The sequence below is a fragment of the Macaca nemestrina genome, chromosome 4, assembly GCF_043159975.1.
Source record: "Macaca nemestrina isolate mMacNem1 chromosome 4, mMacNem.hap1, whole genome shotgun sequence".
Classification (NCBI taxonomy): Eukaryota; Metazoa; Chordata; class Mammalia; order Primates; family Cercopithecidae; genus Macaca; species Macaca nemestrina.
This window is the reverse complement of record NC_092128.1, coordinates 131,397,504-131,415,891: the sequence shown is the minus strand read 5'-3', so window position 1 is coordinate 131,415,891 and position 18,388 is coordinate 131,397,504. Positions and strand designations below refer to the sequence as shown.

The window sequence follows — 18,388 nt, the reverse complement described above, 5'->3', positions numbered from 1 at the left end:
TTGTATTTTTAGTAGAGACGGGGTTTCACCGTGTTAGCCAGGATGGTCTTGATCTCCTGACCTCATGATCCGCCCGTCTCGGCCTCCCAAAGTGCTAGGATTACAGGCTTGAGCCACCGCGCCCGGCCAGGTCTTCAATCTTAAGTCAGATTAGAAGATTATGTGAAATAATTATATAAGGTTTAACATTGAATTCTTTTAATGGTACCCTCCACATGAAATAATATGCCTCTGAGTATTAATTATGTGCCAGGACAAGAGAATTCGTGTTGTCAAAATTCTCATACTCTCTAGAACAGTGAACTCATTTTCTTTTTGTTAACCCATTACAAATACATGTAAATATTGCATTTACAGGTAGACAGAACTGGAAGAACAGTATTTGTCCTACTTTTGAGATGCAAGATTTATCTGGCGTAATGCATTGAACAGATTATTATTGAAGTCTACACCGGTCAACTGAACAAGCATTCGTCAAATGTCCATGATACGTAGGACAGAAGGTTTTCTTTTAGGGTGTGGAGCCATGCATATTATCTTTTAATTAGATTTAGTTGATATGTTTTTAAAGAAATAGAAGTATAATTGATTTTCTTGTTTTGGCTCTGGAGTGGGGACAAAACAGAATGGAATGACACTGTTTAGATTTACTAAAATGGAAGGCTAACCAGTGAGATCATATCCCATCTCCCTGGACCTTTGGCTTTTACAGGTTGAGCTATAAGAACAATTAGAAAAATGGATATCATTTAAACACAGTATGTAGAAAAGAATAATTTCTACATATTGTGAATAATTGCACCTGCTAGCAGTTCTTTTTTTTTTTTTTTTTTTTTAGATGGAGTTTTGTTTTGTTGCCCTTGCAGTGCAGTAGTGTGATCTCAGCTCATGGCAAGTTCTACCTTCTGGGTTTAAGCAATTCTACCTGCCTCAGCCTCCCAAGTAGCTGGGATTACAGGCACCTGCCACATGCCTTCCTAAGTTTTGTAATTGTAGTAGAGTTGAGGTTTCACCGTGTTGACCAGGCTGGTCTTGAACTCCTGACCTCATGTGATTTATTCACATTGGCCTCACAAAGCGCTGGGATTATAGGCATGAGCCACTGGGCTTGGCCATAATTTTTTAAATAATGTTGTTTTATTTTAGGAAAGTAAATACAATGAGTAGGACTTAGCTCCAGTTTTCTCTTACTGTTTTTTGTTTGTCTGTTTTGTTTTGTTTTGAGATAGAGTTTAGCTCTTGTTGCCTGGGCTGGCGTGCAATTCCATGATCTTGGCTCACTGCAGCCTCCGCCTCAAGCGATTCTCCTTCTTCAGCCTCCTGAGTAGCTGGGATTACAGGCGCCCTCCCCAATGTCTGGCTACTTTTTGTATTTTTACTAGAGATGGGTTTTCACTGTTGGCCAGGCTGGTCTCGAACTCCTGATCTCAGGTGATTCATCCACCTTGGCCTCTCAAACTGCTGGGATTACGGGTGTGAGTCACTACAACCGGCTTTAATGGGATATTTCACTACAGACTTTGATAAACAGAATATTAGCATTTTTGCTGTTGTTTTTATTTCAGTCATTATTTAAGGTTTAACATTGAATTCTTTTAATGGTACCCTCCACATGAAATAATATGCCTCTAAGCATTAATTATGTGCCAGGACAAGAGAATTCATGTTGTCAAAGTTATCATACTCTCTAGAACAATGAACTCATTTTCTTTTTATTAACCCATTACGAATACATGTAAATATTGCATTTACGGGTAGACAGAACTAGAAGAACAGTATGTGTCCTACTTTTGAGATGCAAGATTTATGTGGCGTAATGCATTGAACAGAGTATTGTTCAATGTTTTGAACAATAATATTTTTATTTTATTGCTATTTTTCTTTAGATTCAATTATATTAACAGAAGTAAAGATAAAAGTATAAAAGTTAAAGACCAATACAAATTTAATAGTTATTCTATTCTACATATTGTGTTTAAATGATATCCCTTTTTCTTTTTGTCGTTATAACTCAAGCTGTAAAAGCAAAGGTCCAGTGATGATCCCATACCCTTTTTTCCAGTGTCATGTTGAAGATCTTTATGTAGAAGGCCGTTCCAAAGGAACTCTTTTTGTGTGGTGGGGGATGGGGTTTTCATTCTTCTTGCTCAGGCTGGAGTTCAATGGTGTGATCTTGGCTCACTGCAACCTCTGCCTCTTTGGTTCGTGTGATTCTCCTACCTCAGCCTCCCGAGTAGGTGGGATTACAGGCGCCCACCATCATGCCAGCCTGATTTTTGTAATTTTAGTAGAGGCGGGGTTTCAGCATGTTGGCCAGGCTGGTCTTGAACTCCTGACCTCAGATGATCCTCCTGCGTCAGCCTCCCAAAGTGCTGGGATTACAGATGTGAACCACCATGCCCTGCCAGAAATTTTTTTTAAGAAGACTGTCTACTAATGGAATTCCTGGCCTGGAGAGGATATTGCTGTCAAAGGAATGGATTCATTTTTTTATTAAAAGGTAAGACTCTTGGATTCTTATTGGACTCTCCTCTCTGTTCTGAGTAATAAACTTTTTTATTGTTGACAAATATTTATTCACCACCAGGGTTATATTTAATTAAGTCTGAGTTATTTTATGGTTTTTTTTTGTTTTTTTTTGAGATGGAGTTTTGCTGTCCTTGCCCAGGCTGGAATGCAGTGGTGCGATCTCGATTCCATGCAATGTCTGCCTCCTGGGTTCAAGCGATTCTCCTGCCTCAGCCTCCCGAGGAGCTGGGATTACAGGCATGTGCCACTATGCCTGTCTAATTTTGTATTTTTAGTAGAGTTGGGGTTTGTCTATGTTTGTCAGACTGGTCTTGAACTCCCGACCTCGGGTGATCTCAGCCTCCCAAAGTGCTGGGATTACAGGCTTGAGCCACTGCACCTGGCCTATTTTAGGTATTTTTATCTTCTACTTTTTAATTTATCTGGGTCCAACATTGAGTAAGTCATGCCGGTGTTAGCTTTTAAAATGTGAAGACTGCCCTCACCTGACTGGCACGCAATTGACATTTTCTTTCACAGTTTTCTGCTACTTTTGCTAAAGAAAATAGTATCCATGTCTTGTTTTTAAGCCTGAGATTTTAAAGCCTATGTGGGAATAAATGATTTTTATAGATGTGTAGAGAAAGATAGTCTTGAATGCAATGTGATATTAAAGGATCCCATTTAAGATTATTGTAATATGTTTCAAAGACCTGTGGGTTGCAAAGTTACCAGTTTACTTGTGAGGACACATCCTCCACGAAGTACCTGATGAGACCATTTGCAATTATTATTTTGTTTGGTTACTGTATAGAAACCTCAAAAGAAGATTTAGTTGTGCTCAAGCATCCCGATTGTCTTTTCTTTTCTTAATTAATTAATTAATTATTTTTTTCCCTCCTGAGATGGAGACTTGATCTTTCACTTAGGCTTAGAGTTCAGTGGCATGATGTTGGCTCCCTGCAATCTCTGCCTCCTGGGTTCAGGCAATTCTCCTGCCTCAGCCTCCTGAGTATCTAGGATTACAGGCATCTGCCACCACACTTGGCAAATTTTTGTATTTTTAGTAGAGACGGGGTTTGACCATGTTGGTCAGGCTGGTCTCGAACTCCTGACCTCAAGATCTGCCTACCTCGGCCTCCCAAAGTGCTGGGATTACAGGTGTGAGCCACTGTGCCCAGTCTGTCTTTTCTTTTCACACCCACCCTTGGTGATGAAATGTTAAATATGTACTAGTGGATATTACTTTGCTGAATATTGCCTAGTGAATTATTCTTATCTTTCAGAGATGAACTTATGAATTCAACAGGTGAAGATTTACAACTTGATAAATCAGCTTTGTGAGGTAGGTCTTCAGTCTTTAGTCAGGTTAGAAGATTATGTGAAGTAACGTTTAACATTAATTTCTTTTAATGGTAGCTTTCACATGAAATAATATGCCTCTAAGTATTAATTATGTGCCAGGACAGGAGAATTCATGTTTTCAAAATTCTCATACTCTCTAGAACAAACTCATTTTCTTTTTATTAACCCATTTTTAAATACGTGTAAATACTACATTTTGGGTAGACAAAACTGAAAAAACAATATTTGTCCTACTTTTGAGATGCAAGATTAATGTGGCGTAATGCATCGAACAGGTTATTATTGAAGTCTACACCAGTCAACTGAACAAGCATTCATCAAATGTCCATGATACTCAGGACATAAGAAGTTTTTATTACTAGTATGGAGCCGTGCATATTATCTTTTAATTAGATGATTTAGTTAGATATGTTTTTAAAGAAATAGAAATATAATTGATTTTCTTGTTTTGGCTCTGGAGTGGAGTGGGGACAAAACAGAATGGAATCACACTGTTTGCAATTATTAAAATGGAAGGATTGCAGCAAGATCATATCCCTAGTCTCCCCATAGCAAATGTCATGTGCTAGCTGTTTTGTGTGTGTGTGTGTGTGTGTGTGTGGTTTTTTTTTTTTTAAGATGGAGTTTTGTTCTGTCGCCCATGCTAGAGTGCAGTGGTGTGATCTCAGCTCATGGCAAGCTCACCTCCTGAGTCCAGGCAATTCTCCCTGCCTTAGTCTCCTGAGTAGCTGGGATTACAGGCCCCTGCCACCACGCCTGCCTAATTTTTGTATTTGTAGTAGCGTTGGGGTTTCACCATGTTGACCAGGCTGGCCTCGAACTCCTTACCTCAGGAGATTCACCCGTCTCAGCCTCCCAAAGTTCTGGGATTATGGGTGTGAGTCACTGCACTTGGATTTAATGGGATATTTCACTGCAGACTTTGATAAACAGAATATTAGCATTTATGGTGTTCTTTTTATTTTACTCATACTATTTTTCTTTGGACTCAATTACAATAACATAATTAAAGATCAAAGTATAAAAGTTAAAGACCAATACAGATTTAATAATTATTCTTTTCTACATATTGTGTTTAAATGACATCCTTTTTTCTTTTTGTTCTTACAGCTCCAACTGTAAAAGCCAACGGTCCGGGGATGATCCCATACTGTTTTTTCCAGTCTCATGTTGAAGATTTTTATGTAGAAGTTCTTCCCAAAGGAATTTTTTTTTTTTTTTGAGACAGAGTTTTCACTCTTGTCGCCCAGGCTGGAGTGCAATGACGCGACCTTGGCTCACTGTAACCTCTGCCTCCTGGGTTCAAGTGATTCTTCTGCCTTAGCCTCCCGAGTTGCTGGGATTACAGGTGCCCAGCACCATGCCAGGCTAATTTTTGTATTTTTAGTGGAGATGGGGTTTCGCCATGTTGGCCAGGCCTGTCTCGAACTCCTGACCTCAGGTAATCTTCCTGCCTCAGCCTCCCAAAGTGCTGGGATTAGAGGCGTGAACCCATGCCCGGCCAGAAATTTTTTTTTTAAGAAGGCTGTCTACTAGTGGAGTTCCTGGCCTGAGAGGATATTACTTTCCAAGGAAAGGATTTCTTTCATTATTTAAGGGTAAGATTCCTGGATTCTTACTGGACTCTTAATCTCTGTTCTGAGTAATCCATCTTTTTTATTGTTGACCAGTAGTCATTCACCACTAGGGTTGTATTTAATGAAATCTGAGTTATTTTATGGCTTTTTTTTTTCTTTTGAGACCGAGTTTTGCTCTCATTACCCTGGCTTGAGGGCAATGGTATGATCTCAGGTCATCACATTCTCTGCCTTCTGGGTTCAAGCTGTTCTCCTGCCCGGCCTCCTGAGTAGCTGGGTTTACAGGCATGCGCCACCATGCCCAGCTAAGTTTTTGTATTTTTAGTAGAGCTGGTGTTTCACCAGGTTGACCAGGCTGGTCTCGAACTCCTGACCTTGGGTGATCCACCCGCCTCATCCTCCCAAAGTGCTAGGATTACGGCACTTTAATCCTAGCACCGTGCCCGGCCTGTGCCTGCTTCTTTCATTCTCTTTTTCTTTTTTTTTTCATTAGCAGTTTAAAATTGGTGACTTATTCAGACACAAGCAAAAGAATATTAGCCCAGCTTTGGAAATAGGTGTGAGCCCATGTATGATTTTCCTAGTTTCTCCTGCCCCTTCGCTTTTTGCTCTCTTGTTAGTATGTTAATTGTTTTCTCTCTCTCAATCTTTTTTCCCCATTTCTTTGGCAGACATTTTTACTTGTCTTGGAAGAGTAGGCGAAGAGCTGTTTTCAGGACTCTTTGAAAGGGTACAGTATGGATGACAGTCTTGGCTAATGGCAACCAGATCCAGGGAGCCGGGGTCAGTGTGAGCTGGAATCAGTTCAAATTAGCAAAGCACTGGTACTCAGTGGCAGGAATACAAGTGACCGCAAATTGTTTAACACATCTGGAAAGGGATACTGACATCATCCTCAGAATCTGTGGGGAATACACATAGCCTGTAAGACACATTCCTCTTTGACCCTAAAAAGATTCTTTGAAGAATAATACCCTTAGCAATTTTCTAGCCGGCTTGCCTGCTTATTTATCTTTGAGGACAACATGCCTCGTGGAGCTCCACAGGCCCCAGAGGATTCTGCATTTGAAAGTGCTGAAGCTGAGAGACTGGGTCTTGGTGGACCCCAAGAGGTCTGCTTTTCCTCTACTCATTGTTCCTTTTTTTTCCCAGCAACTGGCATTGCTGTTTAAATGGGTTGTTCTTTGCTGTTTAAGTTGTTTGGTAGTGGTGTGTCAGGATTTGTGTTTTCTGGATAGTTTCCCAGCTGGTGACTTGAGTGGTGGTTGGGGAGGAGCTGTTTTAGGGCTGTTCTGGAGCTGTTGAGTCAGGTGTATGGATACTCACAGCTCGTCTGTTGAGGAGAATGCTGTTCTCATTGTGCTGCCTTTGGTGGTGCTGTGTGTGGCCCTTTAGATGTGGGTGGAGGTGAGTTGGGGCAGTTAATGAGATCTTTTTTAGGTGCTTTTGATAAAGTAGCCTGCACTACAGGATTCACTGTGACTTTTTTCCTTAACTTGTGCGTATTTCTCTCCTAGCCTTTGCTGTCTTTCTCATGCCTTTGATTTTCCCAGCTCCTCGTGGTTGAAATTACATAAGTGCTCTGCTGTGGTTTAAGTGTGTCCCCCAAAGTTTATGTGCTGGAAACTCAATCCTCAATGCAACAGCTGGGATGTGGGGCCTAATAAGAGAGCCTTCATGAATGAGTTAATGTTGTTATTATGGTAATAGATAAGTAATCACAGAGTGGTCTTATTATAAAAGAGAGTTCAGCCCCTTTTGCCCTCTTGCTGTCTTGCACTCTCTTGTCCTTCTGCCTTCTGTCGTGGGATGATGCAGCAAGAAGATCCCTACTAGATGCAGGCCCCTCAACCTTGGATTTCATAGCATCCAGAACTACAAGAAATAGTTTCTTCCTTTCACCTTTTCCTTTCCTTTCCTTTCTGTTCCATTTGGTTCTGTTCCATTCCATTCCTTTCCGTTCCCTTCGCTTCCCTTCCCTTCCCTTCCCTGTTTTTCTGTTCTCTTCCCTTCCCCTCCCTTCCTCTCTCTCCGCCTCCCACCTTCCTTCCCTTCCTCCTTCCCTCTTTCCCTCTTTCCATTCCTTCTCTTCCTTCCCTTCCCTTCCTTCCCTTCCTTCCCTTCCTCCCCTTCCTCCCCTTCCTCCTTCCCGCCTTCCCTTTTTCCCTCCTTCCCTCCCTTCCTTCCCTTCCCTTCCCTTCCCTTCCCTTCCCTTCCTTTCCCTTCCCTTCCCTTCCCTCCCTTCCTCCCTTCCTTCCTTCCTTTTTTCCTTCTCGTAAATTATGCAGTCTGTGGCATTCTTTTATAGCAGCATGAAATGGACAAAGACCAACTCCATTTTCAAGAGCAAGCCCTTTTGTAGTTTCTGAGCCAATTATGACTACAAAGGAAGTTCTGTAGGTAGCCTCAGATCCACCACCTAGGAAGCATGCTACCAAGCAGTCCTAGCATCTAGGATTCGATCAAGTGCTGGGCAACATGATACCTCTGCAATTTAGCACCTCCCTATATACCTCCAGTTAGCTCAGCCCATCAGGGCTAAAACTACCCCTCATATCCTAGTGTCTCTTGTAGGCAGAAGCCTTGCCTAAACCCTAAGCTGCTTGGCTCACATTCTGTCTTGTGCTTTTTTTGTAGGGGGTTCAAACATACACAAAAGAAATAGGATGAACCTCCACGTACCCAACCCTCCGATTAAGCATTTACCTCCATTTTTCCAGATTTGTTTCATCTACTTTAATCTCCCTAAAAATTTATATTTGTAAGGGAAAAACTGAATAAATAGCTCCACAATACCTCTCATTTTAAGTCACTTTTCAGAGTAGTAAGTTAGTGACCTAGTAACCTTCCCTTTAGTGACCAATAGCTTTTTTTTCTGAATATCATCATGAACTCATAGATTATTGTTTGCATTTGATGTATTTCAGGCCATTGCTGTCTTTATTGTTTTGGATGCTTACATTGTCTCATCGAGGTTAATAATTATCTCTTCAAGTTGACTCTCCTGTCTTTTTGATGTGATGCTGTTGGACTTTGATGACTTCCTTGCTTTCTGGCAAAAAAGATGTTCCAGGATCAATATACTGTACCATACATGGAGTCAGCCATTTCTCTAGGGGGCCTTAATTCCTGTTATTAGAGAACACCGTTTGGGGTCTTGGACTGAATGACTTTTCTGAACCTCCTCTTCTGAGACTACAGCCTGCGTCCCTGCATATAACCCATTTGGAGCTCTTGCTGGGCACCAGCAGATCTCCTGAAACTGCTATATAGTTCTGCCTCACTCTTACAAAACTCTCTCATCTCTTGAGAGTTTTGTGCTCTGTCCCCAGATATAGTCTTTCTGGTTCTGAAGCTTTTGTTTCAGTCCCCCTGAATTCCACCAGCCCTATGCATGCCATACCTTGGATTGCTAACCCAACCCCAGTGGAGCCTCTTTGGTTAGAATAGTTGCCACACCCCGTGCCTAGTACTCTAGTAAACAAGGTTCTACCCGGGCTTAGGTTAACTTTTGCTCCTTTGGGCCCTGTGTTCTACCAGCATTTCATTTATCTGAAACTCCCCCCTCACCTCCAGACCTTAATTGTTCTTTAATGGTTTACTGCTGCTTCCTGGGTTCTCAAGAACCCAGTTCGGGAGTTTCTCTTTTAGTTTGAGATCTTACAGGCCTGTCTCATCAGGTTGGTGTCAGTCCAGCTAGGATTAGGCAGAATTGGGTGGGGGTTGTAGTGCATTTTTGGCCCAGCATGTAGCTGTCTGACTAATTATCTGTCTTTTCTTTCCTGTTGCAATTCATGGGCCTTAGCATCTTCTAAATGGTGTTTAGTAGGTCATCCTGTTGATTTCCTGCTAGGGAGTAGCATACTCTGGCTCTGTACCATTGGCCAAGGGACTTAAGGATAGATGACAGGCTGCAGTTTTGTTAAATGGAACAATATGAAGAGATGGCATTTTGGCAGCAGGGCCTATTTGAATGGTTGGTCCTTTGTCCCTGTGTTGATATAGGCAGATCCTTGACGGGAATTTGGAATGATCCCAAATATTGTAGATCACTGGTACATCAAGTTATCCTCAAGGCTGTATTTCTAACAGTCTTGAATGATATTTTGTGAATTTTTGGAGATTCTCTGTGTAGGGTTTAATCGTTTAGTTTTTTTAGTCGTGCCTGTTTAGTTTCTTTGCAAAGAAATAAGAAATCTGAAAGAGATGGCAGGCATTAGGGAAAAAAGCCAGGAGCCTTGTTCCCTCACCCTCTACTTAGGTTCTGGAACTGTACTCATAGGTGAGTAGTGAGGAGCTGGGCCCAAGCACATTAATCCTAGATGTAGCTCTGCTTTGCGCTCGCTCTAGTACTTGTATCAAATTCACTTCAAGTCACCCAGAGTAATATGTAGAGGAGTCATTCAGGAGCATGCAACTGCAGTAGTGCAATTATGGCTCACTGCAGCCTCAACCTCCTGGGTTCAAGCAGTCCTCCTGCCTCAACCTCACAGGTAGCTGGGACTACAGGTGCTTGTCACCACACCTCACTAATTTTCCCATTTTTTAAATATTTGGATTCCACAGGACTGACTTCAAAACTTGAGTAGGCATGGATTTTGGTATACACAGAAATGGAGTAGCTGGAACTAATCCCCCCATATCCAAGGGACAAATTGTATCTGTTTTTACAATTATAGTGTAGGATACATTATGTTCCATGACAATGGTAATTTTTAATGACAATTTTTAATTGAGTGAAATTACCATAAAAATAATAATTTGCTGAGCTGTTACTAGGTGCCTATAAGTACCACAGATTTTTTAAATTCCCCATATCTCTTCCTTATTTCACTTAACCACTCTATCTTAAATTACTCATGCTTGCTTCAGTGGCACATGTACTTAAGTTGGAACAATAGGCCTCTGTGAAAGAATGACATGCAAATTTGTGAAGCATTCCATATTTTTTTAAAAATGAGGAAAAAATTACTCCCAGATTTTCACTGTGTTTGTGCATATCACCTTTCGTTTAGGTTGAATTATATCCAAAGGTGATATTTCCGGAAGTGAGATTACTGTGAGTGACAGGGTATGAGCATTCTTATTACCCTTGATGTAAATTGCCAAGCTTTCAGGCATGGTGGCTGTCAGCCTATAATTCCAGCACTTTGGGAGGCTGAGGTGGGAGGATTGCTTGAGGCCAGGAGTTGGAGGAGGCAGTATAATGAGTAACTGTCTGTATTATTTAAAAAAAATGTCCAAGCTTTATCCTGGAAGGTTTATATACAATTTAAACACCACTGATAGTACAAGAAAATGGCCATTTCACTGCACTTTCACTGGCACAGGTATTATAATTTAACAAGTTACTTTCTGTGTGATAAATAAAAGACTTCATATTACTTTGTCACCTTTTTTTTTTTTTTTTTTTTTTGAGACACAGTCTCGCTCTGTCACCCAGGCTCTAGTGTAGTGGTATGATCTTGGTTCACTGCAACCTCTGCCTCCCAGGTTCAAGCAATTCTGCCTCAGCCTCCTGAGTAGCTGAGATTACAGGCACACACCACCATGCTTGGCTAATTTTTGTATTTTTAGTAGAGATGGGGTTTCACCGTATTGATCAGGCTGGTCGCAAACTCCTGACCTCGTGATCTACCCGCCTCGACCTCCCAAAGTGCTGGATTACAGGCGTGAGCCACGTACCCGGCCTATTTGTCACACGTTTTATCTTTCCTTGTGTTAGCTTCTTAGCTTTATTTCTTTATTGTCCTTTTTTTTTTTTTTTTCTTTTTTTGAGATGAAGTCTCGCTCTGTCTCCCAGGCTTGAGTGTAGTGGCACAGTCTCAACTCACTGCAGTCTTGACCTCCTGATCTCAGGTGATCCTTCCACCTCAGTACTTGGGTTTATGGGCACATGCCACTATGCCTGGCCAGTTTTTTTTTAATTTTTAGTAGAGACGAGGTCTTGCTTTGTTTCTTAGGCTGGTCTGGGACTCCTGGCCTCAAGCGATCCCCCCACCACCCCCTCCCAAAATACTAGTATTATAAGCGTGAGCCACCATGCCTGAGCTGTCCATGTCTTTTCCATTTATTTATGGAATTAATTTGTCTTTTACTAATGCAATGATCTGTTTAATCTTTTATTAAATTATAAAAATAGTAAATACTTTTAAATAAATAAGTGAAAAATTTCCTTCAGTCTTTAGACCCATAATCTTATCTCAGGAAATAATTGCTATTGAGAAAATGGGCCATATCCTTCAAGACACATACATGGTGATTGAACATCACTTCACATTTTCATATGTTGTGGACATTTGTGCCAATACCTATTGATCTATCTTAATCCTTTTCATGGTTGCATAATATTTTGTTATATAGATGTATCACAGTTTACTCATCAGCTGCTGTAGGCATTTAGGCTCCTTCTAATATTTGCTTTGAGTTCTTTATATAATTAAAAATTAACCCCCTCAGCCAGGTGTGAGGTCACACCTCTGTGGTGTTACAGGCAGGTCACACCTGTAATCCCAGCACTTTGGAAGGTTGAGGTGGGAGAACTGCCTGAGTGTGGGAGATCACCACCAGCCTGGTCACCATAGCGACACTTTGTCTCTACTAAAAATTAAAAAAATATTGAGCTACACATTGCACTGTACACCTATAGTCCCAGCTACTGGGGAGGCTAAGACTGGAGGATCACTTGAGCCTAGAATGTTGAGGCTGCAGTAAGCTATGATCACACCACTGCACTTTAGCTTTGGTAAGAGCAAGACTGTTTCTTAAATAAAATAAAAATTAGATGGGAATATTGCTCGAGCCCTGGAGGTTGAGGCTTCAGTTAACTGTGATTGCACCACTGCAGTCCAGCCTAGGCGATAGAGCAAGACCCTTTTTCTAAAAATAAAATAAAAAGTAACCTTCTGTTATATTTCCCAGTAACACTTTCCCTCCTGTGTTTCTGCTGGAAGCCCTTGCATTTTGTTTGTTTTTCACATACCATTTAAAACTTTTAAGTACTGATGTATGTCTGTGTCATCCCTCTTTTTTCTTTTCTTTTCTTTTTTTTTTTTTTTTTAAAGAATGTGTTTTTGTCACTCCAGCTGGATCTACCATGAAAGACTTCTGAATCCAGGAAGAGAGACTGACTGGGCAACATGTTATTCAGGTACAAAAAGACTTGGACTATAACTCAAAAATGATCAAATAATAGTGCGTGCATCAAGTGCAATGGGAAGCTCTTCTGGAGGGTGAGAGAAGCTTCCAGTTAAGGTGACATTGAAGCCAGGTCCTGAAAGATGAGGAAGAGTTGTATGAGAGTGGGGAGGGAAGAGGGACGTGGAGGGATGAGGAATGGGCCGGGATGGGATGGAGTGAGCAGCCCAGGCAGGGAAACCAGCACTGTACAGACCTGGACAATGAAGATGGCACATTTTGTTCAGGGAATGGTGAATTAAGTGTGGCAGGAATGCTTTGTAGAGACAGTAATTTGCTTGTATGGAATTTTGCCCGAGACCTCATTACAGTTTCTAAATTTTTGTGTTATCATGCATCACTGTCCTTGTCAAACAGTGTGATGATCACAGTAACATCAAGCATAGTATTTCATTAATTCTCACAAAAACAGGTAGGTGCCACAGTTATCCCCATTTTATGCATGAAATGATGAAGACTTGGGGTTAATGAGCGATTTGCCCAAGCTCACATGGATATTAAGACTGAGTCAAATGTTAGGTCTGGTCAGACTTTAATGCTTGCCTTGTTCATGAGCACCATGCATTGTCTCTCCTATGCAGTTAAGCAGGTAGACAGGTGAGAGAATAACTCATGTTTTTCTCTACTCAAACACTTCTAACCAAATGTATGTGTGGAGTTTCTACACCGGTTCTCCAACTCTCTGGATACCAACTGCGTATTCCACAATTCCATTCCAACACTACCTGGGGTTAGTGCAGACCTCACAGGTTAGGGGCTCAGTCCCACAAGACCACCCTTACTTCAGATGCCAATTGCAAGTCCTAGGTTGTCACCTGTATTTCGACCAACCAGTTAGAAATCAGGGTTTCCCATGACTCTCTTCTTCAGTTTAGTTATTTGCTAGAACAACTCACAGAACTTAGAAAAACAGGTTTTTCCTTTTCTTTCTTTTTTTTTTTTTTTAAAAAAGACAGGGCCTTGCTCTGTTGTCCAGGCTGGCGTGCAGTGGTGCAATCATAGCTCATTGAAGCCTCAACCTCCAGGGCTCAAGTGATTCTCCTGTCTCAGCCTCTCAAGTAGCTGGAATTACAGGGTTCCCACCACCACATCTGGCTAATTTCTTTTATTTTTTGTATAGATGGGGTCTTGTTATGTTGCCCAAGCTGGTCTCAAATTCCTAGACTCAAGTGATTTCCCCCCACCTCTGCCTCCCAAAGTGCTAGGATTACAGGCATGAGCCACCTCATCTGGCCAGCTTATTTTCTGTTACTGGCTCAATGTAAAGGCTCCATCTCAGGAACAGCCAGTGAAAGAGGTGCACAGGGCAAGGTAAGTGGGGAGAGGCACAGAGCTTCCATGCCCTCTGTTGAGCACACTACCCTCCCAGCACCTCCTTGTGTTCAGCGACACAGAAGTTCTCCAAACCCTGTTGTTTGGGTTTTTATGGAGGCATGATTGATTGACCATTGGTAGCTAAGTCAATCTCCAGTCCCTTTTGCCTCCTGGAGTTCGGCAGGTGAGGCTGAAAGTTCCAAGCCTCAAGAAATGTGGTTGGGACTGGGTGCAGTGGCTCATGCTGTAATCCTAGCACTTTGGGAGGCCAAGGCGTGCAGATCACTTGAGGTCAGGATTTTGAAACCAGCCTGACCAACATGGTGAAAACCCATCTCTACTAAAAATACAAAAATTAGCTGGGCATTGTGGCACATCCCTATAATTCCAGCTACTCAGGAGGCCGAGGTAGGAAAATTGCTTGAATCTGGGAGGCGGAGGTTGCAGTGAGCTGAGATTGTGCCATTGCACTCCAGCCTGGACTACAAGAGCCAAACTCCGTTCAAAAAAAAAATGCGGTTGGTTCCTCTGGCAGCCAGCCCTCCTCCTGAAGCAGTCTGGGAGCTTGCAGCCACTCTGTCAGCTCAACAGCATCCCACATGCATTCTTACCATGCTGCAGATCTGAAAGACCTCAGAGGCCCTTGTGTCAGGAAACTGGGACTAAGACTGAATATTAAAACAGAAAATGCTCCTATTACCTCTGTCACTAAGGACTTTATAAGAGCTTTAGAAGTTCTATGCCAGGAACCAGGGGCAGAGACCAAATGTATATTTCTTTTCTTATATTTGAGACAGAGTCTCGCTCTGCCACTGAGGCTGGAGTACAGTGATGTGATCGTAGCTCACTGCAGCTTTGACTTCCTAGGCTAAAGCGATCCTCCACCTTAGCCTGTCCAGTAGCTGGAACTACAGGCGTGCATCACCATGTCCAGCTGATTTTAATTTTAATTTTATAAAGGTGGGGTCTTCCTATGTTCCCCAGGCTGGTCTTGAACTCTTGGCCTCAAGTGTTCCTTTCTCTTTGGCCTCCCAAAGTGTTGGGATTACAGATGGGAGCCCCCATGCCCACCAATCAAGGATCTTTATAAGAGAAAGGAGGAGGTAGGAGAGTCAGAATTAGAGAAGGAGATGTGGTGATGGAAGAAGAGGTCAGAGAGGGAGATTTGAAGATGCTGCACTTCTGGCCTTGAATATGGAGTCAGGGGCCATCTTCAAGATGAGTCAAGGAATGGGGGTGGCTTCTAGAAGCTGGAAAAGGCAAGGGAGCACATTCTCTCTAGAGCCTTCAGAAGGAATGCAGCCCTTCTGACACCTGACTTTAGCCTTAATAGACCTAGTTGGGCTTCTGGACCCCAGAACTGTAAGGTGGTAGATTTGTGGTGTTTCAAGCCACTAAATATAGGGTAGTTTGTTGTAGCAGCAAGAAAAAGTGAACATGAAGCTGGGGCTTTATGTTACAGTTGCTCATGCCTGTAATCCCAGCACTTTGGGAGGCTGAAGTAGGAGGATCGCTTGAGCCCAGGAGCTTAAGACCAGCCTGGACAACATAATGAGACCTCATGTCTAAAAAAGTTTTTTTTAAAAAAGGCTGAGCGCGGTGGCTCACATTTGTGATCCCAGCACTTTTAGGAGGCTGAGGGGGTTGGATCATGAGGTCAGAAGTTCAAGACCAGTCTGGCCAAGATGGTGAAACCCCATCTCTACTAAAAATACAAAAATTAGCCAGGTGTGGTGCCTGTAATCCCAGCTACTCGGGAAGCTGAGGCAGAGAATCACTTGAACCTGAAAGGCAGACTTTGCAGCGAGCCGAGATCGCGTTGTTACACTTCAGCCTGGATGACTGAGACTCTGTCTCAAAAAAAAAAAAAAAAAATAGCCAGACATTGTGGCATGCAGCTGTAGTCTCAATTCCTAGGGAGGCTGAGGCGGGAGGATTGTTTAAGCCTGGGAGGTTGAGGTTGCTGTGAGCTATGATTGCACCACTGTACTCCAGCCTGGGCAATAGAGCAAGACCTTGTTTCAAAAAGAAAGAAAGAAATGAGCATGATGGGAATGGGGACAAATGGCAATGTTGAGTAGAGTGGTCACAGTTGGCCTCATAAGTGAATATTGAGCAAAAGTTTGAGGCAGATGATGCAGCTGGCCAAGGTGCTGAGGGAAGAGCTCTGTAGGCTGAGTCAACAGGATAAAGGCATTAGGAGGAAACTCCCTGGTGTGTCTGAGGCTCTGGAAGGAGGCCAGTGGAGCAAAGAGAGAGAGGGAGCAAAGTTGGCAAGGAGGCCAGGAAGTTGCTGGGCTGGGATCGGTACAGATCGTGTAAGCCCTGGGACTCTATTCCTGGGGCTTTGGCTTTTACTCTGACTAAAATGGGAACCACCGAGGGGTTCTGAGCAGAGAGGTGACATGATCTGTCTCCTGATTTAAAGCACGCCCTGGCTGCCAAGTTGAGAAAGACTCTGGGAAGATTTGTGTAGAAGCATGGGGGCCAAACTGTGGCAACATCCCAGTGAGAGATGATAGTGGTCCTGACCTGGTGCACAATGGTAGTGAGAGATGGTCAGAGTCTGGATACATGTTGAAGTCAGTCAATAGGATTTCCTGACAGACTGGATGTGAGCTGTGAGAGAAGGCAGGGGTCAAGGTTGAGTTTGATTCTAATTGAATTATTAAGTAATTAAAAAAAAAAAAAAACCCTACTGCCTTTCCCAATCCTACGAAGTAAAGGATGCTAGATAAAAAAAATCCTAAGTCAGGCCAGGGGCAGTGGCTCACACGTATAGTTCCAACAGTTTGAGAGGCAGAGATGGGAGTATGTTTTAAGGCCATGAGTTTGAGAGCAGCCTGGGCAACATAGTAAGACCTCCTCTCTACAAAAATAAAAGAAAGAAATTTAATAAAATAAAATAAATATAGCGGGGCATGGTGGTGTATACCTACTCAGGAGGCTGAGGCAGATCTCTTGAGGCTAGGAGTTTGAGGCCAGCTTGGGCCACATATTAAGACTTCTCTCTCTAAAAAAATTAATAATAATTTTAAAAAGCCTGACATGGTGGTACTTGCCTGTATTTCCAGGTATTGGGGCAGCTGAAGCAGGAGCATCTCTTGAGCCCAGTTGGTCAAGGCTGCGGTGAGCTATGATTATACCACTGCACTCCATCCTGGGTGACACAGTGGGACCCTGTCTCAAAATACAAATACAAATGAAATGAAATCCCAAGTCAGACCAGTCCCTTCTAGGCTATGTAGGCCTTGCAACCACATAGCTGCATGATCGGGTTTGTGTGGCTGTGGATGAGGAGACCCCTGCCCAACTGTTGTTGGCTTTATAATCAGTTTATTTTTCAGTATAGTAATCAAATATATTTCATCATACTTGATGGTCTCAGATATATGTGGGTTTTGGAATTCCCCTTGGAACAGGTTGTAACATCTTATTTGCTCCATCATTCCATAATTTTAAAAATCTGATCATTGTTTAATAAGATCGGAATTGATATTAGACTACCTAGTCAGTTTTGATTATTGAGAAAATGAAATTGTATTGTTTGTACTTTATCCAAGATTGGTGTCATATTGGGTAAATCTAATCAATACTTGAACAAATGCAAAATTAGAGCTTTATCATGAAAAACTATGTCATTCTTGAAGAAGATGCCATTTCTTTTTTTCTTTTTTTTTTTTTGTTTAAGATAGAGTCTTGCTCCTGTCGCCCAGGCTGGAGTGCAGTGGTGCAATTTTAGCTCACTGTAACCCTTGCCTTCTGGGTTGAAGCAGTTCTCCTGCCTCAGCCTCCCGAGTAGCTGGGATTATGGGTGTCCGCCACCATACCCAGCTAATTTTTGTATTTTTAGTAGAGACACGGTTTCACCATGTTGGCCAGGCTCATCTTGGACTCCTGACCTCAGGTGATCTGCCTGCCTCAGCCTCCCAAAGTGCAGGGATTACAGACGTGAGCCACCAGGCCCAGCCTCCATTTCTTTTTCGTAGTCTTTAATAAATAGCTGGTATTGTTGCAGACTTGCTATTTAGGCACTTAGGAATTTTTCACTAGAAGGCATGTAAAGAAAGACCATGGGCATTTGTAATGAATTTAGCATTCATTCTTTGCATGACTGTCCCCAGAGCTGTAACTTTACTAATGAATTGTTTCCAAACCACTTAGCTAGCAACCGAGCCTAACCAGCCACTCACCCTGGTTATTCAGTGCTCTTTTGTTCTTGTCTGTTTCTCCTCCAACTTGGCTGCACTCACAAAGTGATACAAACTTGCATTTGTTTTCCTTCCTTTTTAGAGACAGGGTCTTGCTCTGTTGCTCAGTATGCAGTACAATGACATGGTCATGGTTCACTGTAGCCTCAAACTCCTGGACTCAAGCAGTTCTCCCACTTCAGTCTCCGAAATAGCTGGGACTCCAGGCATGTGCCA

The 18,388-nt window shown here is 42.4% G+C and overlaps 2 long non-coding RNA genes across 3 annotated transcripts in view; one reads left to right on the top strand and one right to left on the bottom strand.

Moving 5' to 3' along the window:
• Positions 1-18,388, bottom strand: part of LOC139362921 (uncharacterized) — a 55,310-nt gene that overhangs the window by 32,408 nt on the left and 4,514 nt on the right. For both annotated transcript variants that reach the window (XR_011622545.1, XR_011622546.1), the window contains one exon: positions 8,411-8,502. This is a non-coding gene — a long non-coding RNA (uncharacterized lncRNA). The remainder of the gene's footprint in view (positions 1-8,410; positions 8,503-18,388) is intronic.
• LOC139362923 (uncharacterized) overlaps positions 1-18,388 on the top strand; it is a 35,237-nt gene that overhangs the window by 12,460 nt on the left and 4,389 nt on the right. The window contains exons 7-12 of the long non-coding RNA XR_011622550.1: positions 362-516; positions 2,017-2,500; positions 3,795-3,853; positions 4,984-5,471; positions 12,536-12,600; positions 17,036-17,090. This is a non-coding gene — a long non-coding RNA (uncharacterized lncRNA). The remainder of the gene's footprint in view (positions 1-361; positions 517-2,016; positions 2,501-3,794; positions 3,854-4,983; positions 5,472-12,535; positions 12,601-17,035; positions 17,091-18,388) is intronic.